The sequence below is a fragment of the Jatropha curcas genome, chromosome 9, assembly GCF_041381405.1.
Source record: "Jatropha curcas cultivar XTBG-Jc1 chromosome 9, XTBG_Jcur_1.0, whole genome shotgun sequence".
In the NCBI taxonomy this organism is placed as follows: Eukaryota; Viridiplantae; Streptophyta; class Magnoliopsida; order Malpighiales; family Euphorbiaceae; genus Jatropha; species Jatropha curcas.
In genome coordinates this window covers 13,135,821-13,141,092 of record NC_143159.1, presented here as the reverse complement: position 1 = coordinate 13,141,092, position 5,272 = coordinate 13,135,821, and the positions used below count along the sequence as shown (strand labels likewise).

General features: G+C 39.4%; 1 non-coding gene across 1 annotated transcript; it reads left to right on the top strand.

The window, feature by feature from the left end:
• The first annotated feature begins 4,836 nt into the window (after positions 1–4,836).
• On the top strand, positions 4,837–4,943 carry LOC149493663 (small nucleolar RNA R71). Its single transcript, XR_016322773.1, has one exon. It is a non-coding gene; the product is annotated as a small nucleolar RNA R71 (small nucleolar RNA).
• The last annotated feature ends 329 nt before the right edge of the window (positions 4,944–5,272 follow it).

Genomic DNA, 5,272 nt, shown 5'->3' with positions numbered 1-5,272 from the left:
TCTGTCCTTCAGGTGTGATCACCTTTGAACAACGCATGGGCGTGCTGCGAGGCGCAACTGGGCGTGCTGGAACCTGACCCCATGGCACGGGCGTGCCATCTAGCACGGCTAGGGCGTGCTTGGTTCTGGATTTCCACTTTTTCCTACAAAACACTCTAACTAAAACAAAAGAACACTTATGGAGAAAATTTTGGGAATTTTGAGAAATAAAATAAAGAATAAAAATAAAAAAATGGTCAAAAATGTAACAAGAAAAAAAAAAAAAATAGATGGGTTGTCTCCCATGAGCACTTTTGTTTAACGTCGTTAAGTTCGACGCACTTATCTTAGTTTCGGCTAGGCAAGACCAATTGTAGACTTGATGGGTTCAAAGTTTTCACTATGATAGCTTCTCAAACGTTGAGCATTTACCTTGAAACTTTGATTTGACTTACCATCCACTATTTCAATCGCACCATGAGGAAAGATTTCCTTGATTGTGAATGGTCCAGACCACCTAGAGCGCAACTTACCAGGAAATAACCGAAGTCTAGAGTTATATAGCAACACCTGCTGGCCCACCTTTAGATCCCTCTTGATAATGCGCTTATCGTGCCATTGTTTAGTGCGATCTTTGTAAATTTTGGCACTTTCATAAGCATGGAGGCGCATTTCATCCATCATATTTAGCTGCAGCAATCGTTTCTGGCCAACTTCCTTTGTATTGAAGTTAAGAAATTGAATGGCCCAAAACGCTTTATGTTCTAACTCTACAGGAAGATGACAAGCCTTACCATACACCATGCGATATGGAGACATACCTATAGGCGTTTTGAATGCAGTTCTGTAGGCCCATAGAGCATCGTCGAGCTTTTTGGACCAATCCTTTCGTGATTGTCAAACAGTGGTTTCGAGGATCTTTTTGATTTCTCTGTTAGTGACCTCTACTTGTCCACTTGTTTGAGGATGATATGGAGTACCTACACGATGAGTGACACCATATTTTTCAAGAAGGGAATCTAAATATCGATTACAAAAATGCTTACCTCCGTCCGTGATTATCGCTCTAGGAGTGCCATGCCTTGTAAAAATATTTTTCTTGATGAAGTGCATCACACTTTTGGCATCATTATTCGGAAGAGCAACAGCCTCTGCCCACTTTGACACATAATCCACTGCCACTAGAACGTATTGATTTGAATATGATGGTGGAAAGGGTCCCATAAAGTCCAGACCCCATACGTCGAAGATTTCGACTTCAAGGATGCTGTTCAGGGGCATTTCATGTCTCTTCAAAATGTTACCTAACCTTTGACAATGATCACAAAGACGAACATAATTATAAGCATCTTTAAAAAGATTAGGCCAATACAAACCACTTTCTAGTATACGCGCAGCTGTCTTGCTTGCTCCAAAGTGACCTCCACATTCCATTGAATGGCAGAATTTAAGGACACTTTCTATTTTAGTTTCCGGTATACATCTCCTGAAGAGCTGATCACTACAATACTTGAACAAAAATGGCTCCTCCCAATAGTAAAATTTGATATCATGAAAAAACTTTTTCCTTTGTTGGTAAGAAAATTGGGGAGGAGGAATTTTGCAAACAAGATAATTAACAATGTCAGCGTACCAGGGGGTTTGAGCATTTGCCACTAGAAGAAGTTGCTCATGAGGAAAGCTTTCATTGATTTGTAGCTCGCTTATGTCTTCTTCCCCCAATTCAAGTCTGGAAAGATGGTCAGCGACGAGGTTCTCGGTCCCCTTTTTGTCGCGAATCTCTAGGTCAAACTCTTGCAACAGAAGTACCCAACGAATGAGTCTCGGCTTTGCATCTTTCTTTTCCAGCAAGTATTTGATGGCGGAGTGATCTGTGTAGACTATTGTTTTAGCTCCAATTAGATATGCCCTGAATTTGTCAAAAGCAAAAACAATAGCTAGCAATTCTTTTTCCGTAGTTGCATAATTTAATTGCGCATCATTCAATGTGCGACTTGCATAATAAATAACATGCAACTTTTTGTCTTTTCTTTGTCCAAGAACAGCTCCTACAGCATGATCACTAGCATCACACATGAGTTCAAAGGGTAAAGTCCAATCTGGTGTCGTAATGATAGGAGCTGAGATTAACTCCTTCTTCAACCTGTTGAAAGCATCTAAACACTCTTTGTCAAAATCAAAAGGAACATCTTTAACTAGTAGATTGCAAAGAGGTTTAGTGATTTTTGAGAAATCCTTTATGAATCTCCTGTAAAACCCTGCATGCCCAAGAAAACTTCTTATGCCCTTCACTGTGTTAGGGGGAGGTAGTTTTTCAATCACCTCAATTTTTGCCTTGTCTACTTCAATCCCTTTTTGAGAGATTTTATGCCCTAAGACAATACCTTCACTAACCATGAAATGACATTTTTCCCAATTTAACACAAGGTTAGTATCTTCACATCGTTGCATCACTAAAGATAAATTATGAAGGCATGCATCGAAGGAAGAACCAAATACAGAAAAATCATCCATGAATATTTCAATAAATTTTTCCACCATATCAGAAAAGATGGACATCATGCACCTTTGAAAGGTTGCAGGGGCATTGCATAGCCCAAAAGGCATTCTCCTATAGGCAAAAGTGCCATAAGGACAAGTGAAAGTAGTTTTCTCTTGATCTTCAGGGGCTATGGGTATTTGGAAGTACCCTGAATAGCCATCTAAGAAACAATAAAAAGGATAACCTGCAAGTCTTTCAAGCATTTGATCAATAAAGGGAAGGGGAAAGTGATCTTTGCGTGTTGCTTTATTTAGTTTTCTATAATCTATGCACACACGCCAACCTGTGACTGTTCTTGTGGGGATTAATTCATTGTTTTCATTAGAGATAACAGTCATACCTCCCTTCTTTGGAACAACTTGGACAGGACTTACCCAGTTACTATCTGAAATCGGATAAATGATACCAGCATCTAGGAGTTTGATGATTTCAGACTTGACTACCTCCTTCATGTTTGGGTTCAGTCGCCTTTGATGCTCGATTGAAGGTTTGTAGTCTTCTTCCATCAAGATTTTATGCATGCACACACTTGGGCTTATTCCTTGTAGATCCGAGATGGACCATCCTAATGCTTTCTTGTGCCTACGTAGAACCTGCAACAACCTTTCCTCTTGATCAAGCGTTAAGTGAGAAGAAATAATAACAGGAAAAGAGTGGTCCTCACCTAAGAATGCATGTTTTAAATGAGGTGGAAGTTGTTTCAGTTCATGCTTAGGTGATTCCTTTTCTTTTTCATTCAAGATGCTTGATTCATTAACATTATTTTCAACATGCAAAGTGGTCTCCACACATTCATCTACTACGTCAATTCTAAAACAGTCTCCATGATCCATAGGGAGTTTACAAGATTTAAGTACATCAAACACAATCTCTTCCTGTCCAACTCTTAGAGTCAACTTACCCTCATAAACATCAATTAATGCTCTTGCAGTTGCAAGAAAGGGTCTTCCAAGGATTAGAGATCCTTCCCTGTCTTCATCAATATCAAGAATGACAAAATCAACAGGAAAGATGAATGTACCTACCTTTACGAGCACGTCTTCTACAATCCCTCTAGGATATTTAATTGAACGATCTGCTAATTGCAAAGACATCCTTGTTGGTTTGAGCTCTCCCATACCTAGCATTTTAAAAACTTCATAGGACATAAGATTAATGCTAGCACCTAAATCTGCCAAAGCCTTTTCAAAGTCAAGATTACCAATGTTACAAGGGATAAAAAACTTCCTGGATCTTTTAACTTTGGAGGCAGTTTGTTTTGAATAATTGCACTGCACTCCTTGGTTAACATTACCGTTCCTTGATCATCAATTTTTCGTTTCTTGCTCAAGATATCTTTTAGGAATTTAGCATAGCTAGGCATTTGAGCAAGAGCTTCAGCAAAAGGAATATTGATTTGAAGCTTCTTAAACACATCCAGAAACTTGAGGAAGCTCTTGTCATCTTGTGCTTTCTTTAATCTTTGTGGAAAGGGGACAGGGGGAACATAAGGTTTTACCTTTTCTTTTTCCTCTAAGTCAATGATAGGCACCTTTGGCTGTTCTTTTTCTTCTTTTTCTTTCCTTGGTGGTTCATTTATCTGTTTCCCGCTCCTCAAGGTGATAGCCTGCACTTGTTCCTTTGGATTCTTTTCAGTATTGCTAGGTAACGTACCTTGAGGTCGAGATGCCATCATGTTTGCGAACTGCCCTAACTGAATCTCCAAATTCCTGATTGCAGCTTACTGGATTTTATGGTTTTCCCTGGTTTCATTCATGAATTCCATGTGTGACTTGGAGAGAGCAGTGAGGAGGTCATCATGAGATTTCTTTTCCGGAGGATGGAAACCAGGTGGTGCATTCAAGGCATTGTTAGGATTACCATAAGATAGGTTAGGATGATTCCTTAACCTGTTATCATATGAGTTTGAAAAAGGGTAATTCTTTCTTCCTTGATTCATCACATAGTTCACTTGCTCCAAAGTTGGTGGATTTAAAGGGTCCATGATGCATTCTCCAATTCCATGCTGTCCATTGCACCTATCACAAACTTGCATAATCGAATTCACAGGATTAGTGGTTAACATGTCCAATTTCCTTACCATGTTATCTACTTTGGCATTGAGTGCTGTAATGGCGTCTATTTCATAGACTCCTGCGGTTCTTCTCCTTTCGGTATTGTTTTGGTAGTGGCTGTTGCTTGCCATCTCCTCTATCAACTCATATGCTTCATCAATACCTTTCTTTTCAAAGGATCCACCTGCAGCTGCATCTAAGGTAATTTTGATGTTAGGAGATAATGCATTATAGAAAGTTTGTACCTGTAACCACTTGGGCAAACTGTGATGTGGGCACTTTCTTAACAAGTCCTTGAATCTTTCCCAAGCTTCATACAAGCTCTCTTGATCATGATGAGCAAATGTCATTATCTCATTGCGCAGCTTGGTGGTTTTTGAGGATGGGAAGAATTTAGCTAGGAATTTTTGAGCTAATTCATCCCATGTGGTAAAGCTTCCAGCGGGACACGATTGTAACCATGATCTAGCTTTATCCCTAAGAGTGAATGGGAAAAGTCTTAATTTGATTGCATCTTCAGAAACACCGTTTTGTTTGAATGTGTCACAAATTTCCAAAAAATTGGTGATGTGAGCATTAGGATCTTCACTAGGCAACCCTCCATATTGGATCGAGGTAGAGAGCATTTGAATGATTGCGGGTTTAATCTCAAAGTTATTAGCTTCTACCCTAGGTCTAGTAATACTTGAGGTTGTCC